The 22,091-nt window shown below is 38.9% G+C and overlaps 1 long non-coding RNA gene across 2 annotated transcripts in view; it reads left to right on the forward strand.

Moving 5' to 3' along the window:
• Positions 1–22,091, forward strand: part of LOC119716303 (uncharacterized) — a 71,423-nt gene that overhangs the window by 47,726 nt on the left and 1,606 nt on the right. For both annotated transcript variants that reach the window (XR_011811995.1, XR_011812003.1), the window contains 4 exons: positions 968–1,134; positions 2,162–2,257; positions 3,248–3,328; positions 19,145–20,246. This is a non-coding gene — a long non-coding RNA (uncharacterized lncRNA). The remainder of the gene's footprint in view (positions 1–967; positions 1,135–2,161; positions 2,258–3,247; positions 3,329–19,144; positions 20,247–22,091) is intronic.

The following is a 22,091-nucleotide window of genomic DNA, read 5'->3' on the forward strand; positions in this document are numbered from 1 at the left end:
AGATGTTACTTTTTTTTCTCACCGGTAACATTATGTAGAGAATACCCACCAAGCTCTGGAAGATCCAGGTTCAATTCCCTCTTCTGCTTCAGGGGATTTGAACTTGTCTCTCCACTTCCCTGACTGCCCCAACCACTAGGCTACAGAATATTTTAGGGCAGGACTTTCTCAGTTCCTCATATTGAAACCAGTTCACTTTGCATAGGTTAATTAAATATTCATGGAAACAGGAAGATGGCAAGCCTATGCAAATGACTATATATCTATATACATGGTATAGTCTTTCATTTGGGACCAGAGACCTGGCTTCCATTATCCACATCAATGAATACTTAAACAAAAAATACAGAAACATTAATTGAAGCAGGCACAGGAACTGAGGACTTCCCCTTCCAGGTGAATACTCTAACCACTAAACTAGAAAGCCATTCTCCCTATGACCCAGGAAATAGTGAAATATGGTATACAAATACATGTAAAACTGCTCCAGCAAGAGAACTTCAGACAGGTCTGTCCTGAAACCTTACACTGTGAATATTCACCCATAACTTAAGACTTGGGTTTGAGTTCTTGAGAAGAAAGCTATATGTTTTAATTACCAAGGTGTGTACTGTCCATCTCTACTAAAAAGAAGGGCATTGACACTATTTCTTGCTCTTGCTTGCCTGCTTAATTTTTTATGTCTCTTTCTTTAGGTGATCAAAGGACTGTTGTGTTATGAATGGTGTATTTGTTCTGTACAATGTTTATTCTATACTATATTTGAAAGTTGCTTTTTTTTTTTTTTTTGGCTGAGTCAGATGGATGGCCTTCTGTGTTGTCTTTGTAACAGAAGCTTTCCCATCACTGGAAGCACCACTGTACTACTGAAGGGAAACTTATGTTGCTGATAGCATCATGGCATAGAGGTTTTGACTGAGAGGGAGATAAGACATAATTCTTAATCTTGCATCTTTTTGGCTTCCAGTCATGATGCAACTGAATCTTGCACTTAACAAAGAAGAACAGAGATAATGAGAACCTAACAAGAAAGAGCAGGGATAATGGTGGAGTCATATCACCAAGCAAACAGTAAAGATGAGCATGTAGACTTGACTCGTCTTTTCGTCCAATGGTCTTCCAACCAATTTCCAGGTAAACCTTCTTATTATCAGTCCTAATCATCTTCTTATTATCAATCATAATCACCTTCTTATTATCAATCCTAATCAGGCTGATTGGGTAGATAAACTTTGGAAAATCCAGTAGTTAGGCCTTGCGGATGAAGTAAGAAGACATTTACTATGAGTTATGTCACATCTCTCTTTAAATATTTTCCGTGGAGCTGGCCTTATCTAAGCTAAATATCTAGGCTTCAGTAACAGTCAATGAAGAGACAAAGGACTTTCTAGGATGCAGTTCATTCTAGTGTAGACATAAATACAAAGCAGATGAAAGTGATCTTTTATGTGCATCTACATCTCTGTCAGCTGTTAAAGAAGCCTGGAGTGTCTATCTCAGAGGTAGGTATCTACACCATAGATGTCAAGAATTAAGTCAGATGGGTCCTTTTCCTTCATTTTACTATCTCATCAAAATTTAATTGTGGTCTGTAGTTTTAAGTATCCTGAAGACTTGAGATGGTTTTGCACATGCCTGGTGGCAGAAAAACTATGTGAAGCACCAGTTGCACACAATTCAGAGCAATGCGGAAAGCCCTAGTCTGGTATCACAGAACAAGACCTAGGGGTAACACTGATGCATCAGCCAGGCTCTAGAGTTATCTTAGAGGTCACCAGGAAAGGTAATTAACTCAAGCACAGAATAGCACACCATTTCAGAGTGAGCCCATTCAAACCCAGCTGAGGCTACTCTTCCTCCTTTCCTTTATACAATACAGATGTGCAAGAGGCGGTAGAACCTCATCCAAAGGCACAGTCATTCATTTTGGAAACGAACTCCATTTCAAAAAGGAACAGTTAGTTTTCTGCATCCTTGCATAGGTTTAGGGTTAAATTATTGCAGAAAAATCATTGTTCAAGGAGAGACAGATTAAAGGAAACTAGCATCTTTTCAATTCTCTGTATCTTTACATAAATTCTGCATTTTAATTAACACCATATTTATTTAATGAAAATAAAATATACATATGTCTGGCTCTAATTTATATTTTTTTTCTCAGTCACTAGATCATATTTCTGTATTTTCACAATGACAAGTGAAGAATCGGGATGTACCTGAGCACAGTGATAATGCCATTTCATCCAGCACTTTGAAGGTGCTTTCCAAAATGTGATGTATCATTTCAACTGTTCTATAGCTGAGTCACTGACACTGTGATGTGACTGATCTTAAGGATGAGCTTTGATTCCATAATATGACACTGTAACATTTGTACATGTTTGATGCATTAATTTCGGTATTACAGTTTAGGTTTATTTACTTTCTGTTCTCACAGTAAATCTACTCACTGGGAAGACAGACTGTCTGGAAAACAAATAATCAAACAACAAAACCATTGAAATAACTCAATAATTTAAATTTGTCTGTGGACCAAATTTTGCCCTCATCAATGGCTTAAAACTTCTACTGACTTTACTATTCATATATCCAAAGGCAAAATTTGTTCCTATCTATCAATCTACCTACTATTTTATCTACTATCTCTCTTCTTAACTCTATTAATTAGTTAATGTTTGTAAAACACTCAAAAGATGTAAAGCCCTATAGAAATGCTAAGTATTATAATTATTGTTATCTGACTGCTGTATCTCTTTACCTATCTAGCTATCTACCTTCTCTATCTATTATAATAACAATAATACTTAACACTTATATAGTGTTCTTAATCTTCAAAGTACTTTACAAACATTAACTAATTAATCTAATCTAGTCATCTTGCAAACAACTCCTTTAACAAACCAATGGTTGTTTCTGTAGAACAAAATTCTTTGCAAAATATAAGAATCATCCTTTTGGGGGGAGGGTATTTCACTCAGGTTTGACTATGATAAGGTAATAAATATGTATAATGGCAAAGAAGGAAGAAGATGGATGAGAAAAGCTCAACATAGAGCTTGCAACAAGCAAGAACACATCATAAGTAACTAGAAACCAAGAAGAGGTCTCTTGGCAGACTTATGTACCAGTTCTGTGCTGTCTTAGTTTTAATATAGAGAATTCCTGCTACAGAAATGTGATTTTTTTTTCCCGTTATATATACAGAGTCATGAAATATTTCTGCCATTTTTTTTCTTTTTTTTTCTAGATCTAATGAGATAGGGCCAGGGCTGTCAAGATGAGCAGCTGAAGTTCAGCTCTCAAGTCCCAGATCTGCAAAAGTATTTAGGTACGTCTGTGACCTGGAATTTTCAAAGCATTCAACATATTTAAAAAAGTAGAATTAGGCCATTGGGGCCAAAACATTAAAAAGAAGAGACCAGCTTCCTTTGAAAGCAAATGCTCCTCTAAATATGTCTGCAGATCTTCATCTAGAGTCATATAGCAGTCTGGTAAAGACAGTGATCATTGTGTGTATTCACATCTTGCAGGCTTAAGGTAAGATCAAAAAGCATGTGCAAGCTTTTTTTTTTTTTGGGGGGGGGGCAGACATTTCAGTTACCTTTGTTTTTCTAAACAAATGAAGGTCACAGACTCAGATCAAGCACGACTCTGATTATTCTTGTTGAATTGTCACCTGTCTGCCTGACTTGGTTTCAGACTGCAAGACAAATCTTCTACAGAGAGAGAAAAGAATGAGATTTGGTATTGCAATGAGGAATCGTCCTGACCCTGTTGCACTTACTACCTGAGGCCCAGACATACGGAAAGACAATCCAGCCCTTATGTGGCTTATAATAGCGCCAGAGATCAGAAAACGAAACAGAAACAGATAGAAAAAATGTTCTGCTTTCCACTTGATGAAAGAGTAGGCTTTTTCTATTTTCTTTTCTTTTTTTTTTTTTTTTCTTTTTGGTATTTTTCTATCTGTCTTATTTATTTATCTACATAGGAAAAATGTACTGAGACAATGCTAGTAGGAGCTAACCTAAAAATTAATTAGGATTCTTCATTGAGTTCCCTCAAAGCACCTTGGCAAGCAGCAGAACTGTGACCGTTATTGGATAAAGACTTTGATTAATATTGGTTCAGTCAAAAAAAAAAACAACCAACACATTGTTTGGGAATTTCCTAATGTCAACATCACTTATTCCAGCAGCTTACAATACTACTGCTGCTGCTGCTTCTACTACTACTACTGCTTCTACTACTGCTACTACTACTAATGCTGCTGCTGCTGCTACCACTGAACAACTATTATATTGTTTTCTTAGGCTCTCTTACAGCCACAGATGCGTTTTGCCAGATACCAGCTTGTAACACCAAACACCCTCTTTATCACTGCAAGAGACCTCTGAAGGGGAGCTGACTTTTGTATAACAGCCTTTGCATAGCTGTCACCCTGTAGCAGGTACAATTGTAAATGAGAAACAAAATAAAAAAACATCGTTAGAGAAAGTGACCCAGGCCTGAATTCAGAATGCACATAATTAGTTTTACTATCCAGAAAAAAATGGCATATTTACTTGGGGTAATTATGGGAAAGTCAGGCTTCCAACACAATCAATGTAATGAGTAGCTGTGAAGTTTCTGTTACAAAGTCATGGAAGATGACCTGAATGTGGTTCTCATCAGTCAGGCAGCAAAGCCAGCCATGCTGAAAGTCAGGGAATATGGTATCAGCCACAGACTCCAAGTAACACTGGACATGAGATATAATCTTAGCCCTACCTTCATATTTTATTTTTTCCTTAATGGTGAACTGCTTAAATGCTACTCTTTGATTCTCTCAAATGTTGTACCCAGAAGAACTGGAAAAATGAATATCTGTACTTAAGGTTACAGATGCAAATGAGAAAGATGCACACAGTTAACGTCTGCTAGTGAGGGATGCATTGAGATAAGAGGTACATAGAGACCTGAAATTAACGGCTGAGGTTGAAAAAAACTGAGTAAGGAATCTGGGGAACTTTGCCTAGAAAGGCCAAATATACCACTGAGTGTTTGCAAAAGATTAAAGACCCCCATAACGTGCTTATAGTATTTGCACATCTCAGAGGTGGGTATGTGAAGCTAACACAGAGGACTTTGGATGACATTTAGAGCAGCAGAATTACAGGAGTTAAGGAATTACAGATTCATGGATTTTGAACAATGCAGGTATGGCCTCTTCCCTTCCAGTTCTCACCTTGAGCCTGGAATTTGCTGACTGGAAGTTCCTGCACAAATACAAACACAGCTCTTCTTCCTCCCACCTCCTTTCCCTCTTTCCCCCTAGAATGATTCCTGAAATATTTCTTTGGGAAGGGAAAAAAGATCCTGCTTCCTCTGAGCAAACAAAAACCCACATGCAGAAACCCAAACCTCCCTGTTTATTTGAATCCCAGGCAGCCTGCAGAGCGACTGTTACTTATACGCTTCCCTCAGTGACGCAGAGGAAGACAGAACATGTTTTTAATTGCAAAGCCAAATGGTTCTGCATGGGTCCTGTCATGCTTGTGAGAACTTGTTCTTCCCCAGCCCTCCCTCTCCTCCCCGCTGAGACAGCCTTGCCAAAACTGTGTTTGAGAGTGGTCACAGGGAAAACATGAAGCCTCGCAGGGATTTGGGGAGTCGGCGTCAATCTGTCAGAGGTGTCACCAGAACTGAATATATCTGCTGATCTGTTACCACTTGCTAATTATGGATTCAGCAGCTAATTGTCATAAATCTTGGTAGGAGAGGTGGAATGAGACACGGTTTTCAAAACGACGTGGCCTAGATAGGTTTGTACACAGCAAGTCATGGAGCAGAAATGATCTGTCCCGTGCCAGAGTAAGCTCTGCTGCTGGGTGATACCCAGTGAATACCTGTGTTACAATTGCCAGTTTGCTGCAAGCAGCATTTCTGGCATTCCTTTACAGGAATGAGTGTCCAGAACTGGAATAAATTGAATTGTTGTTGAAGGATTTTGTTTAATACACCCAGAGATGTAGTCATAGCCAAGCAGATGTTTTACAGGATGGAATCTTGCACTGCTCATCAAGCTGACCTTCCGGTCCACACCTCAGAAAGCAAAGCAAACTTCTGCCAAGTACGCGTTGACTATGCCTCAGTGGGCATCCAAATTGCTGCTAAAGCTCTTCTTAAAGGTTAACACTCCTCAGATTCTATTTGGACAGTCAAGAATTTTCAATCTGAAAAAAAACTGAGGTTTTGCAAGTTTCATGTAGATTTAGCTATCCTTTCCAACATTTCAGTCATGTCTAGATACCTACCATCTTACACAAGCTGTTTTTAACCTGTCCACGTGTTCTGAAAGCAGAAGTTCAGGGCTTTCAGAGAAAGCCAAATCTTCAATATCTCAAAGGCATCTAATTTTCTTAAATGCTGAACACCTTCTCAGGAAATCCAATCCCTTCAGGGTATCTGAATTGGAGCATCCAAAAATAACTACTTGAATACCTGTGCCTTCTACAGTTCTATATTCATGTGCTCCATAGTTCCTGTAAAAGATCAGCACTGAATTTGTGTTATTGATAGATTAGTCTGTCACTTGGAGAGAGCAGAGTGAAGGACATGTGCAGAAAGAATGTCTCTCTTAGCTAGTAATTCCTGTTTTCAGAAATTTTGTTCTGTTTTTTTATTTCCTAGTCCTTTTCCTACTTTATTTATTTATTTTTTAATGTTTCCACTTCCTCCAAGTTCTTATCTAGATCACACTTACCAACAGCTTTTGGAAATATTAGCTGTTATCTGTCACATATTCCACTAAATATCTGCCAAATTTTCCAGGTAGAAAGACATAACAATCTATTTTAAGGTCAGGATTCACTAAAACTGACTGAAAACTCCTCAGTGGAACGTTTATTTTCCCAATTGAAAAAGCTGATTCATAGTAATTCAAACATTTTGCCGAGATCGTTCAATTTTGATTCAAGTATGACAAACACCAAGCTGAGTACAATTAACCTCTAATGACTAGATTTCCACTGGAGACTAGATTTTCAAGATGGCTTGGCCTGGTGGGAACCAAGTCCTTTGAAGCACATCAGCACATGATCAGGGCTATTGCAGGCATGGAATCAGGAACCTGCAAATGTTAAAACATACTTGTTAAATTTTTTTCTATCTCTTTCTGGGTGGAAAAGGAGACAGAAAGAAACCAGAACACCATTTCTCATTTCATCCACCCAACCATCTGACTGTCCAAGAGCTCAGGATCCACTGAAATATCACTAAAATGTAAAAATAGGAGGTTTGTTTTAAATTAAAAATAATTTTACCATTGGAATATTGAAATCTTCCCTACAGAGAATAATTCTGCCTTAAAAAGTTTTAATGTCCATAACATATCATGTCCAGTCGTGTGCAAGTCCATTAGCAGATCAATTAAAAAAGTGTTAAATCTTCCATAGGACATTACATTCTTGACAGAGAGGGATGAAAATCTGATCTATACATTTTTAAGTTCACAGAGGTGAAGGACTAAATTCTATAACATGCATTTTTATTTCTGAAGGCAAAAGCTTTTTTTTTGTACCAAAAATTCTTGCAGATTCACGTCAACAGAAACCAAGCAAACAAACAAATGAACCAACACAAAAAGTATTCCCCCACAAATCCAAACATAAAAAAGTTATTGAAAAGACCAGTTCAGAAACATTTATTTTGAAATTTTTGCCAATGTGATTTTAGAAAAAACAAACAAACAAAAACAACACAAAACAAAACAAAACAAAACAAAAAACTTGAAAAGGAGCTAAAATATTTTCTTTGCTTTAGAGTGAGATAATTTTTAGTTCTAATTTCACCAAAAAAACTCATAAGAAATGTTTTGAGGTTGACTTAAGGGATGTTAGCTACCCTCACCCATACATTTCCTCACTTTTTGGTAGTGCATGCAGTCAATACGAGTTTTAGAAAATTATCCTCTCCAATAAAATTGGTGCAAAACATTTAATGGAGAACAGTGTTTAACTTAAGGATGCTTTAAAACTTTTCTGACTGCTGTCCTGGGTGATTATACAGGACTTCACCATTTGTTTGGCTGGAAATATGGAAAATTAATTAGTAGCAGAAGAGTATAACTTTGCCAGCCAGTAACTGAATTATAAGTATTTTCTTTGTCTAGTAATATCTTATCTTGTCCTCATGCCAAAAAAATCTCATAACTCAGTATTATAGTCTCTGAAGACAACCTTTTCAATGACTTTATGTGCAAAATAATGTAATACCAGTATGAGGGTTTTTTTTGTTCTTATAGTGAGCAGTATTGCAGCTGAGAAGTCTTCCATCTCAGCTATAGCTATTTACTTTAGTACAAAGATTAAAGTAGCTTGATATTTGTTATCATATTAAAAAAAAAAAAAAAGGAGGGGGGGGAGGAGAAGGAAAAAAAAAAAAAGAGAAAGAAAAAAAGAAAAAGAACCCACCTATTGTTCTAGGCATTCTTTCAGAAAGCAGTTATAAAACAGACAACACTTAATTTGCCTGATATTCAATAATCAATGAAGCTGCAACCAGGGATAAAGCACAGTATCGTTCCTCCACTTGCACCTTCATGCTTCATCAAAGTTTCTCTCTTCCATTTTATTCTGGAGAGCTATAAACCTGTTCTGCTCTGAATAGTGGGTGGGAGATGAGCATGTCTCATGTTGACTAGCCTTTTTTCTCCAGACCAGCTGTCATGTGAATGCTGGATGTTATGATACTCATTTTTCCAGCCATATGTATAAAATACAACTCATGGGAACAAGAGGTGGACTTTTGTCATAAAGAACATAGGTCAGGAAATGCACCTGGTGCATAATGGATGGCTTGCCCATTGGCTAATATATCTTGGGAGGGGTCTGAAAGGATGACCTGAATGTTTATTATTCCCCTTGCGTGCGGAGGCACACACCATTCAGCAGGCTTTCTGCTGCATATCGCCCACGAGTACCTGCCTGTTTTCAAAATTAATCAGTGTTGACTTGGAAGCACTTTCATCTGCATAAACTCTCTTTCTTTCCTCCGCCCCCTTCCTCTTCCTCATGCTGAGACAAGCTACCATGGACTCTAAAAGCACTGTGGAGGTGCTGTCTAGACACTCAAAGCATCACAGCTGTTATGCTGTTATGTTGTGAGCATAAGGCTTGCCATGCAAAATAAAAGTATCCACACATGAGGCAGTTGGCAAGCCTATCTCCTACTCTCTTAGCCAATTCTACAGCCACAAAGGCCACGTCTAGTCAGTTGGATGCATTTTCAAATGTCAATGGTTGGCCTGATTAGAAAATACAAGAAATGCTCTTGATTGTGGTAAAAACCCAATTGTCTAAGAGATAATTTGCAAACAAAGGGTTTAAAGAAGTTGGTCTATGTAGTGTTTGCCTAGTTTTCTTGCCTAGCAACACAGTGATCTAGATTCCTCACTGCTATTGGGATTTTAAGACCTCCATTCTTGGAACAGATGTGATGGTTGGAAAGGGTGTCTGGAGGTCTGCAGCCCAACCTCCAGGCTGAAGCAGTCCTGTTTCCAACACAGAGCAGGTCAAACATGGACTTGTCTGGATGAGTCATGAAAAGCCACAAGGATAGAAATTTCACAGCCTGTCTGAGTGGCCCTGTTTGCTGTTACATTGTCTTCCTAGAGGAAAAGATTTTCCCAATCACCAGCCTGGACCTTCCAAGTCACAATCTGTGGTTTTAACACCTGCCATTAACAAGAAGAGATCTGCTTTTTGTAACTCTCTGTCACATTTTGTAGGATGATCAACTCAATAAATCAACTCCTAACTTCTCCTTTGCTAGGCTATATGAACATATCTCCTTCAACCTCTCCTTGTACATTATGTGATATAAACCCCTAAGCACCTTGTTAGTCTTTTGATAAGCCCTATTTAGTTTTCTAATATCGTCCTTGAGCTGTGGAACCCAAACAGGACAAAGGATTTCAAGTGCAGCCTTTTCACTTCTGAACAGAGATTGATAATAATTTCTCTAACCTTCTGGTCTCACTCATCCAGACATAACCCAGCAAAAAGTTTGTTATAGTCATGATGAGAGGACATTCCTGTCTCACATTCTGTTTGGTATCCACTTTGAACTGGGCTTTATTCAGCCTGTCCCCTGTGTTTACTGCTCCGTGGTGTTATTTCACTCCAGGTGCAGAAACTTATACTATCTTTGTTGATCTTCACAAAGTCTCTGCTATTCCAATCTTTAAGTTTCTAAAAACCTTCCTGGTTTGAAGCTCTACTGTTCCAGTTGTCAATTAGTTGCAATATGCTTCTTATCAACTCCTAACTGGACATTGAGTCACTTATGACAAGTGTATGAGCCCACGTCAACTTCTCTAGAAGTTTATTCCTTCTTCAACTTCCCAGCAATAATGTTATGGCTGACAAAATCCTCACTGTGTTGAAGATATGTAATATCTACTGCTCTTCACTTGTCTTTACACCAGTCATTTAATTGCAGAAGCCAACCAAGTTGATTAAATATGATTTGCCCTAGACAAAGCTATCTATACTACTCTTGATTCTTTGTGTCTTTCAGTAGTTTGGAAGTAAATACCAGGAGAAAGTGCTCCTAGGACTTCCCAGGCCTTTAGGTGAGACTGAAGAACTATAGTTAGGCATAGTATTAATATTTTCCATCATCAAGGATTTGTTGGCCCTAACTGCCATGGTAGACAGCAACCTTACAATCATGTCAGCCAGCTCTTCATAGAATCATTAAGGTTGGAAAAGACCTCCAAGATCATCTGGTCCAACCATCACCCTAGCACCAATATCACCCACTAAACCACGCACCCACTATACCACTAAGCACCATGTCCAACCTTTCAGGAATGGTGTCTCCTCCACCACCTGGGTGACCTGTTCTAATGCCTGACTACTCTTTCTGAGAATAATTTTTTCCTAATTTCCAACCTGAACCTCCCTGGTACAAACTGAAGCCATTTCCTCTAGTCCTATCACTAGTTACCCATGAGAAGAGGCCAACCCACAGCTCCCCACACCTTCCTTTCAAGTAGTTGCAGAGAGAAATAAAGTCTCCTCTTCTCCAGACTAAACAACCTGAGTTCCCTCAGCCGCTCCTCACAGGATTTGTGTTCCAGACCCTTCATCTGCTTTGTAGCCCTTCTCTGGACATGTTCCAGGGCCTTGATGTCCTTCTTGTAGTGGGGGGCCCAAACTGAACACAGCACTGAGGTGCAGCCTCACGAGAGCAGAGCACAGTAGTATGATCATCTCCTTGGTCCTGCTGGCCACACTATTCCTGATACAAGCCAGGATGCCATTGGCCTTCTTGGCCACCTGGGCACACTGCCGGCTCATGGTCAGGTGAGCATTGACCAACACCCCCAGATCCTTTTTCTGCACAGCTTTCTTGCCACTCTGCCCCAAGCCTCTAGCACTGCACGGGGCTGTTGTGGCCAAAGTGCAAGACCTGGCATTTAGCCATGTTGAACCTCATCCCATTGGCCTCTGCCCATTGACACAACCTGTCCAGGTCCCTTTGCAGGGCCTTACTACCCTCCAGAAGATGGGTACCCTCCTACCCTCTCGCAGTACCTTGAGGTGAATTCCACCTGACTCTAGAGTTTGAATTCATCCAGCATATCTGAGTTTTTCCTTACTACTTGCTCTCTCACTATCTTTCTCCTTCCTGAGCCATGCTGGTGGGAATCAGGGGACTGGGACCATACTTTACTTGTCAAGACTGAGGCAAAAATGTCTTGAAGTAATTCAACCCTTTCCATAGAATCTTTTCCAATGTTGTCTCCCATATTCATCAATAAATGAAAATTTTCTCTAAATTTCCAGTTGCATGTTCATGAAATTCCTTCTTTCTACTTATTTTGTCTTTAGGTGTGTTTAGCTCCAGCTGAAAACATTTTTTTTTTTTTCCAAACTGCAGTATTAACTATTAACTGCATTCTGATTCAAGCAGAACATAGGAAGACATGGGATTTCCTGAGGCCTTTGCATGTGGACCTGCATGTGTGCTCTTGCTGGAAGACCCACCAGATCCTATGCACCTTAAAACTTTACACAAATGTTTCTAGAGGTTTGATTTATGGTTGATGTGTGAAGCCATACAGTTCCTTCCCCCTCTCTGTTCTGTGTGTTGGAAAGCCACCTCCTCTCAGTATGGTATTTGCAGAAAATGTCTGTCTAGTTAAGGGGGAAGTGGGCTTGCAAATCTTCTTTTGTGCAAGGCACAAAGGAAAAGGGGTGGCTTCTAGTCAGCAACAAAATGAGAGGAGGCTCTCTGCTCTCTTCAAAGGGCTTCCTCTTCCCCTTCTCTCTCTATTGTGAATTCTTTAAAGAGACCACCCTTCTCTTCTGCAGAATGAAAACATCAAAGGGAATGGTGTGGTGGGGTATTTCCTTGTGAACACTGACTTACCTTGCAAAGGTGAGGAGTTCACAGGAGGTTGTCTCTTGTGAAGCATGTTCTGGCTGCCTGGCTTTAAATGCTGAGCTCACTGGGAAAATGTTCTTACATCTTCAGGCAAGCAGCTTTGCTGCAAAGCCAAATCTCTTCCTCTCCCTCCCACTTTCTGCTTATCCTGTCCCACTTTATTTATTTATTTATTTATTTATTTATTTACTTACTTATTTTGGGAAAAGCTAAAATGTTTTAGACCTTGAGGTTTTTTGCTTCCTTGTTCATTTGTTTACTTTTCCTATGGAAGATAATTACAAAAAAAAAAAAAAAAAGTGTCACAGGAGAACAATATTTTCTGGAAAAACAAAAACAACAAAAAAAATCAAGTCTTCTATTTTGGAAAATACATTTACACAGCAGAATATGAATCTATCCCATTCTCCTCCCATATAGGGAGGAGATAAATTTTCTTGTACTTGTTGTGGCATAAACATTTGATTTTTTTATTTGCTGATAAGCTTAGAAAAAACAGTAAACAATCAAGGAGCTGTATCAAATTTATATTCAGTGAGGTGGAGTTTAAATTTATCATCATTAGAATAACTCCAAGAGCCTCCATTTCCTCCTGGTTTAGAGTGAATTTGGTAGCAAGTAAAATAAAACTAAGCCAAGATCCTTTTTTCTTTTCCCCTTGTGTAGTCTTATCCTCGAGGATAGATCAGTTGATCACAAAATCAGAGGCTAAGACTCCTATCTGTAGTCAAGGACAGTGCAGAAAAAAATGCTCTTCAACCTATCACTTTAAATCTTTTTAATACTTGCTCTGCGTTATATGGAGTAAGTTACAGATAGTTTCCGATTTACTTTAAAGAAAGACAATGAGTAAACCACTCATTTAACAATGAAATATTGGAGGACGTGCCTCAGTGGTTTCCCCTGGACTGAATACAACAGTTCTCATACCCACATCTTTTTGGAGGGTTTCAGTCCTGTTGCAAGGTGGGTTTGGCTCTTCATGAAGATACATACTACCGTAGCACTGGGACTTAGACAAATGTGTCTGAAGGCAAATGCAGGCTGATTTTGACAGTGGGAAAGTTTTGAGGAAGGGAAAATTATGATGGGAACCACTGGGAGCTATTAATAAGACTTACAAGAGATTAAACAAAAACATTGAGGAAATCAGTTCCAACCCTTACCCATTAGCCCAGAGCAACCGAGTGGGGCTGTTAACCTCAAAACTGCATGCCCCTAAGTTTCTGTACCAGTCACATTTGGAATGTAGGTATCTAGACATAAAAAACAGAAGAACATCTCCTTCACTTTTCCCAAATGACAAAGTCTTTCTTCTTCACATCTATGCCTTCTATCCAAGATGTCTCTTCTCAGAGCCCAGAGATTTGTGCAAGCTAAAACTCAGCTGTGACTCACAGTCTTGTAGCAGAGGACATGAAAATGTGCTTGATCATGCTAGAAACAAGTTGTGCAAGAGCAGGGGGAAAAAGCTGTGAACAAATCCTCTCTGTTCAGGTGGTGGAGAAGAATCTTGCCTGTCCACCTAGGAAAAAAGCAGACACAATCTTTAATCCAGAGCTAAGTGAAAAGGATCTGGTGTATATTTTTAAACCCAGGTTGTGGAGGTTGGCCAGAACTCGGGGGCGCTAATGGAGGAGCAGGTTTTTGCTCTTGTCAGCACTTTGGTCTGTGTGTGGTTTCCCCATTGCTGTTAGCTCCAGGCAGTTTGGGAGTCTTATTCCTCCTGCAAGGCAGAGTGGGAAGGGCTGACAAGGTGGGTTAAAATATTGAGTAATGAAGATAATTAATCAAGGGCTTTCCGCAGAATGTATCTTTTTTATTTTTTTTCCTTCTGTTTCAGGGGAGTGAGCAGTCTGAGAGCCACCTCCAGTGGACCTCAGGCTGTGGTGTGGGTGCTTAGCAGTGTTTAGGCCCAAATACTTTACCTCAAGGACTGCTGTCTCTTCATGCTGGACTACTTCAGATCAAAATGGTCATTAACTACGATGAGGGGTCATGTTGTGTTAAGGGTAGTGTGAGATACTCCCTCATCCACCAGGATTGCAGGAGGTGCAAAGTAAACATTATAGTAGCCCCAGACACAGTTCATCTAAGGCCCTGACTACAGCAAAGTCCAGGCTACTTGAGGCTTTTTGACTGCTCAAAACCTTAAAATTATAAGTAAAAGGACAAAAAATGGTTTTGTAGCCATCCAATGATAAGCCATCCTGCCATCCAACTCAGCCTGAGCTGCTGGCCCTGTCCTGTTCCTTCTGCAAAGTGCTGGGCAGTCCTTGTTCAGCTGAGGGATTGCAGACAGTGACTGCTTCACTTAGTACACATAGACCAACCATACAGAAACTGCACGTATTTAATTTTAAAGCATAAAGAAGAAGTCGTCAGAAAGGAAGGGACATATAAAACACTTCGGGGAGCAGAATATGGCTTTCCTCTTCCTCAGCACCAGTGTTGTTTAGTGACTTGAGGTTATGTTTTTGGTTGCTGTTTAGGAATTTCAAATAACCCTGGTAGGAAAATGGTGAAGCATAACTGCAAAATAAATACATTATTCAAGGACTAACTGCTCCTTGGGGCATTTTACCCCTTGGGCCTGAAAATACTTGAACAAGTCTCATGTCACTTGTTTATGATATTACTACTTCTCCCAAGACACTTTTCCTTCCTCAGAGAAAAAAATTTTAATTAATTCTCTGAACAACATTTCTGCCAAGTCTGTTTATTCATAAAATTATAACAGTACTCAGACTGTGTATTTTAAAACTTGTCATGACTGATTTTCACCCTTTTTGCATTGGCTTTAAAGACATGAATTCAAAGGCTTCCCATGCAGGTCCAGATTCAAGATGACATTGAGGCATATGTTTAACATGAAGACCACAGTGATGTATTGTGCCGGATTGGGGTCTCCTATAGGAAAGGCTAATATAACCCTTTTTGTCATTCTGTTTTTTAGTAAACATTTCTGCAGCATAACATTAATTATGGATTCTCCACCTTGATTCGGTATCGCGTTTAGGCTGCTATTCCCTGTTAAATCATCTTCCTTGACATGTGAAATTCAGGCTGCCTTTGTTAGATTAAAGTCTTTTTATCTGACCTGCCTTTGAGCTTCATCTACTTAGTCATATCACTGGGTAGGTAACAGAAAATTGCCAATATGTCACCCAGTGGGTAAATCAATTCATGAAAGGAAGCCTAGTGCTTTTAGATTGACTGCAGAATGGTTCTTTTCTTTTTTTTTCCAAGCATATCTTCCTCAGCACACCTGGGTATTCCTCCTGAGGGCTCAGGAAAAAAGTTTGAATTGCCTTGTTCTTTATTAGCTACATCCCGTCTCCTTTATATTACAGGTGAACGTGATTTGCTCCACAGTGTGTATTCCTAAGAGAGGTACTGAAAGGAAAAGGGCAAATTATCGTTCCAATGATGTGGAAAGCAGGAAAAGAACTAGCAAGGAATATTATCACCAGTAACAATCTGGGATGTTTTCTGCATATATTTGTGAAGCAACGTCCTCCTAAGTGGGGCTGTGAGGCATGCATGTGACATTAGTGACCTCACAGCCGAGAATAAGACCAACAGTCCCTTAAATGACAAGTTTTCTTAGGCTCTTGACTCTAGAAGTTTTTTTTTTTTTTTTTTTTTTTTTTTTTAAAAAAAAAAAAAAAGCTTTAAAAATATAAAGTTTGCCAAAAATGTGGATCAGATAGTGGAGCAATAAAGCAATAAGTGGAGCAATAATCCCACAAAGAAAGCTGGAGTTTAAAAAAAAATAGGAATAGAAAATAGAAAAGAAAAAGAATAGGAAAAAAAAAAAAAAAGAATAGGAAAAAAAAAAAGAAAAAAGAAAAAAAAGAGGATTTCTTATCTGACTATTATAAATTTTAACAAACCTCTAGGGCCTTCATAGGAAGAGACTCAAGAGAGGAGGAGAGAGAGATGTCGTCTTTGGACAATTAGTTTTGCAAAAGAATATTTGGGGAAACTGAGGCAAGAAAGCATGTTTGATGTCTTGCTGCTTTTTTTCAGCCCACATTCATCTTTTATGCCCTAAAAAGCAGAAGAGTTTCTTGAGATTCCCTCCTGAGAAAGCTGCTGTTATTGATGGTCTCATGTCCCCAGAATGAGGAACTTTCAAAGGCTGATGTGCTGAGAAATCTCAGCTTTCGCTTCTTGAGAGTGGTGTCAGTCAGAGAGCAACTGAACTGAAGGTGATGGTTCTCTCCAGCTGGGCTGCAAACCACAGTGCTTGCATCAGCCTGAGGGAGTCCAAAATGTAAAGGCACAAAGTTTCCTCCTAGAGAGCTTTACAATGGAGAGAGCTTTAACAGGATCACATATGTGATAGGAGGAAAAGGAGGAAAAGGAAGAACTTCAGATCTTCCCGGTCTCTGCAATCTGCCACAGTAATAGAGTGTATGAAACAAAATACTGGGAAGCTCAGTTCTCTCAGATCACATCTGGTCTCTGAAAACAAATATCCAGAGTTGGTGAAGATATTTCTGCCCAAGCTGTTTGGAAGTAGCAAACTGAATTATCAGTTTCAAGAGATATCTTTTATTATATACATATATATATAAGTATAAATATTAAACTAATGTGGAAAAAAGGTTCTTCTCCTCCCTTAGAATTGTAAAACTTGGTCAGAAAGCAGACAAAGCACTTTTTCAAGCTAAAATCTCAAAGAAGTAGAATAATTACCCGTGACTTTGACCTAACACTTATACTACAACACTAATACTTTGAAACAATAATACTTTGAAAATGCAAACTAATGTATGCTTGGTGCTATGAGTTGTATATCTATCCCAGAAAAAACAATGTAATTTTTTGATATTCTTCTTCAGAAAGGTATTTGAACACTGTGACCCTTTCCGTCCTTTCACTTAACATGGAAATCAGGAATAACTCATTAAAGTCAATGTCTTTTCTTCAGTGTAAGTGAGAGGAAAATGAAAATGCATGTATCTGATATACATTAACTTAAAGCCTGCTATTAAACTGCAGATCGTGAAAGACTATGGGAAATCTGAACCCCTGCTGATTTTTGCTAATTCTATAAAGAGTCTATTTAATTTCCTCAGGAAAACAAGGCAAACCTTCCCTTGAGGGCATATACATTTTTGAATGGGCTACAAGTAAGTCCCTAAGGGCTCAGTTATCACCGATCACAGTTTGGTCTGTTGGATATTGCTAAGGGAAATTTAGTGTGATTGTCTGTGATCACTGGCATGTGCTCATACCCATTAGGAGACCTATTCAGTCCACTGACATTTGGTTCCTAGGAGAATAGGGTAGCTGCTCTCAAAACATTTTCAGTTTGCTGTATTTTTTTCCCTTCTTGCTCCTTTCCCCTCTTCCCTGTTTTTTTTTGGTTTTTTTTTTGTTTTTGTTTTTTTTTTTGTTTTGTTTTTTTTTTTTTTTTTGATCAGAGGAGCAGATGTTCAAGATAAGAAAAAAGCTCATGAAGAGAACTGCCATAGTGGATGCTGTATTACCAAGAAACTGCTATATAACTAAACCACTCATCTTCCAGCTTTGTTAATTGTCTCTTACTTTGTTTTGGGCAATTGGAGGGATGGCGTAGAAAATAAATATAATCTGTGGCCACATAATTTTCATGGAAGAAGTGAATTTTAGACATTTCTCTCTAAGCCACGGGTGCTTTTAGAGGGTCATAGGTCTGGTACCAAACCCACTAGTGACTTCAAGACTGGATATGCCACAGTGTGGTTGCCCCTTCTCACTCTAGTTTACATTTATAGATGATAGGGCAGTCCGTACAGTCCTTACCTCTAACTTGGAGCTGACATGCAAGGTTTTGAGAACTGTTCTCATTTCACTGACATTGAAGATTAGAGTTATTGTACATACATGATGGGGACTAACAGTAACACTTGTAGCTCCTGTCACCACAGCTGGTATCAGGGAGTAAAGAACAAGTTATAGCCATGTGCAACCTGAAGAACAGATCAGTCAGTGCCAGGGGATTCAGATCCACTGCATACAAATAGGACCCACAAGGTGATTTTTAATTTTTTTTTTCCTGAATGATAGCCTCGATATTCACAGTGGTCTCTGTCAGGTTTAAAATATCAGATTTGCTTTCATTTCTGCAGAATTAGGAGATAGTGTTCACCTTTTCTCTGGGATTCAGTTAAACCAGGTACATTTGCTGTTCTGCCAATAGCAGGATGAGTAGAAATAAAGGATATGATTGGGAAAGCAAGTCCAAATAAAAAGAAACAATTTAAATTTTGATTAAACAGTCAAAGTAACCAAACAGCCTCTATTTTTTCTTGGCATAACCTTCTGTTTTTTGCTAAACGTTAGACCCAAACAGATGCATTTTTCTTTTCCCTTTCAAGTTTACTAGTTTTAATGATTTACCTATTTCTTTCAATAGAAGAGAGTAAGATATGGAGGCCAAAAGCAATGTGGCTAATCCCTCCTTGTGCATTTTCCTATCATATTTTCTTCTTGTAGGCCTGCCAGATCTCCGTGCTTTGCCTAGAGACTTCCTCCACAAGGACAGACTGCAAATCAACTTGTTTTCTTCTTTTATGTGTGTCAGTGAGATGTTTAGGGCTAGTCCCCAGAAAGGGTGGAGAAACAATCCAGGTGTGAAAATGCATGCATGTATATGCTTGCAATTAAACTGTAACAACTGGAACCATATTTACAGACTTTTTTTTTTTTTTTTAAGGCTGTAGATGTTTCACCACTAGTTAGTCCAGTTCTACATCATGCTGCTGGCTTTTCAGCATTCATCTGTGTTCTGTTTGACTGGACATTTGGTTCAATGAACAAAGAAATACAGCTGTTTCTCATCCCTGTGCAGCTAGGCATTACAGAAGTCTGCACTTCTCATGGAAGCCACAGAAGCCTGACACCACCCATCTGTCCCCGTTATTTGGCATGACTTGGTTTTGTTTTTTAAAAAACATAAAAAATGGTTTTGATAATAAGATTTTTCTTGTTTACATTTTTTTTTTAATTTTTTTTTTTTTTCTTAAATTCTATGCCTTAAAAAGGTTGGATAAGACATTTGAAATGAAAGAAAAACTGGAAAAATGGACTGATATTAATTGTTTTGATGGATAGAAGAAGAAGCAGCTATTCCTGGATGAAAGGGCCAAAGAAGTGCAGCTGTTAATAAAGTCCAACTCAATCAAGTGTGTCAGACCCTTGGTAACAGCCAACACCATTGAACCTACAGGAAAAAAACAGTCGTGGAAATAAGTGGCTCTTCTGAAGTTGTTTGGTCTCTTGTATCATTCTGGCAAAATTTATCTGGACCTTTGGGGATGATGGGAAGATGCAAGACTGGTTTTGCAAGTGAGATAAGCTTGGTCTCTCATGTTTTAATGTATACCCAAGAGTCAAGCCAGATGGTAATAGCTGACTATACCATTGCAATACAGAGATGAGTGATGTGAAGATTTAGGAGAAATGTCTGGAGAAGAGCCCAGGTTACCTCTGCAATAGTTCTCTCTATATCTTAAGTTCAGTGTCCTGAAACAGAAGGACATCCAGTTAGTGATCAGAGGAAATCTGTGATCACAGTTTCTGCATGCTTCCTTGACTGTATGAATCACTCTAATGATATCATAAATTTGTGATAGCCGACAATGTCTCTGGAGGTCACTGGAAGAAAGCTCCTGCCTGAAAATACTAAGTATTATCCATCTGGAAGAAAACACCATCGCAACAAGAGAGAGAGATTCCTTAAACATAATGCGGTTTTCCAGTGGAATTACTTCTCAACTACAGAGTATCACCTGTTTGATAAATACATTGCTACAAAGGTAACAACTAGGAATAATCTTAAAAAAAAAAAAGTATATATAAAAAAAATAAATCCTTATATTCCCACAGGCAAAATAGTTCTGTGGTGTGAAGATATGACTCTCACCTGACACAGTGCCATTAGTTCAGCTGAAGAGAATTGCCTATGGGCAAACATCAAACTGTGATGGATTGGGTTATGTTTTTTTCCACACAGGTGTTTCTTGAGTAACTTTTCGTAAATCTTTGGAGATGAAAAATCAGGGAATAACTTAATCATGTTGCATTATTAAAAAGATTTACTGAGAGCAGCACCAAGTAGATTAATTGGGTGGTCGTTAAAAAGCTTAAAATCTGGGGGTCACTTTGCTTGTGAAATCTCTTTGCATGGATTTTTTTTCCCCTCTATTCCACCAGAGTTGGGGGTAATAACTCTGCAAAGAAGACTATGTGTTTGGTGACTTATCATAATCTTTTAAATTACTAGTAACTGTCATATACTACATGCTACGACAAATAAAACTGATATATACAGTATGTTGGATAATGAAATGGTGCTAATTAGGAGACAGCAAAAATTATATCAGCCTCATATGACTGTCACAAGCGAAAGCATGGAGCAGCCTAGGGAAAGGTAAGAAAAAGAGTTTCATGGTCTCTACATTGCCCAAAGGGGAAGCCTCATCAAGCCTCACTATAAAATTTTTCTGACAGATTTCCAGGCAGTAATTATATCTGTGATTTATACGTATTTAATATCACTTCTTCTTTGTATTTTTCCATAAAAGACTCTTGGAAGCTTCTTTTCATATTGTCATTCTTTCTTTCATGGAAAGGGAGCCAGGGAGTTGTGATGTGACAGCATGTTCTCAGTGTTAGCAATAGACAAGGTGCTGTACTTTGTTTATTTATTAATTTAATTTAAATTCTATTTATTTATTTATTTATTTATTTTTAATCTTGGAAGCATATTACAAACAATCTTCAACCCACAGTTCTTCACAGCTGTTCAGTGTGTAGAGTAATGCCTATACAAAAAGGTGAAACATTTTTGCTGAGACATAGAAAGAGCTTAGATTGTAGCAACGCTCGAGAAACTTCCTGCAAATATAATCACCCTGTGCAGTTAGCACAGATCTCCTAAGCTTTGAATGTCAGGCTGTGCAAAGTGTTGAGATTGGTAGGCCATAGGAGAGGCGTGGTCACTGTGGTGTCTCAGTAAGCATGCATTGCTGGGGTGGCCTGCAAATAAGGTCAACTGGCTGTGTCAAGTACACAAAGCTGTGGAGCAGGAGAGGAGTAGCAATCTAAGGATGGAAATGAGCAAAAGGGAAACCATTGGGTAAGGGGGAAAGATGTGGAAACACCTCAATGAAGTCTCACTTTCAGGGGCACAGATTTACAATCCTGTCACCCCCAAGGGTAAGAGGAGGGATGTGGAGGGAGAGAGGTACTGTGCAAGGCAGAGATCATGTTTATTTACCCAAGAGGGGAAATCACATATTTCTATGGCTTATTAAAAAACAACACAGAAATGCCATTGGCCAACCTACCTTGCAAGACCATGGAGTGCTAAATACTGTGCTGGGATATCTGCAGGCCCTAACACAGCAGAAGAAATGCTGTATTCAGCAGGTGAGTCAAAGCAATGCAGCTCTGGTGACTTCTAGGGCTTGGTTCTACCAAGCTGAGTCTGCAAATTCCCTGAATGTTCCACAAGAGGAGTAGATTTTAGTACCCTGGCCTCAACCTGAAACCCTAAAACCGGAGGAAAGGATTTATAGAGGATATAAAATAGAAAGAGAAAATCACTTGGGATCCCGGGTCTGCATTCCAGTTCTGATCCCTGGGAATCTCTTTATTCC

The sequence above is a fragment of the Anas platyrhynchos genome, chromosome 1, assembly GCF_047663525.1.
Source record: "Anas platyrhynchos isolate ZD024472 breed Pekin duck chromosome 1, IASCAAS_PekinDuck_T2T, whole genome shotgun sequence".
NCBI lineage: Eukaryota > Metazoa > Chordata > Aves > Anseriformes > Anatidae > Anas > Anas platyrhynchos.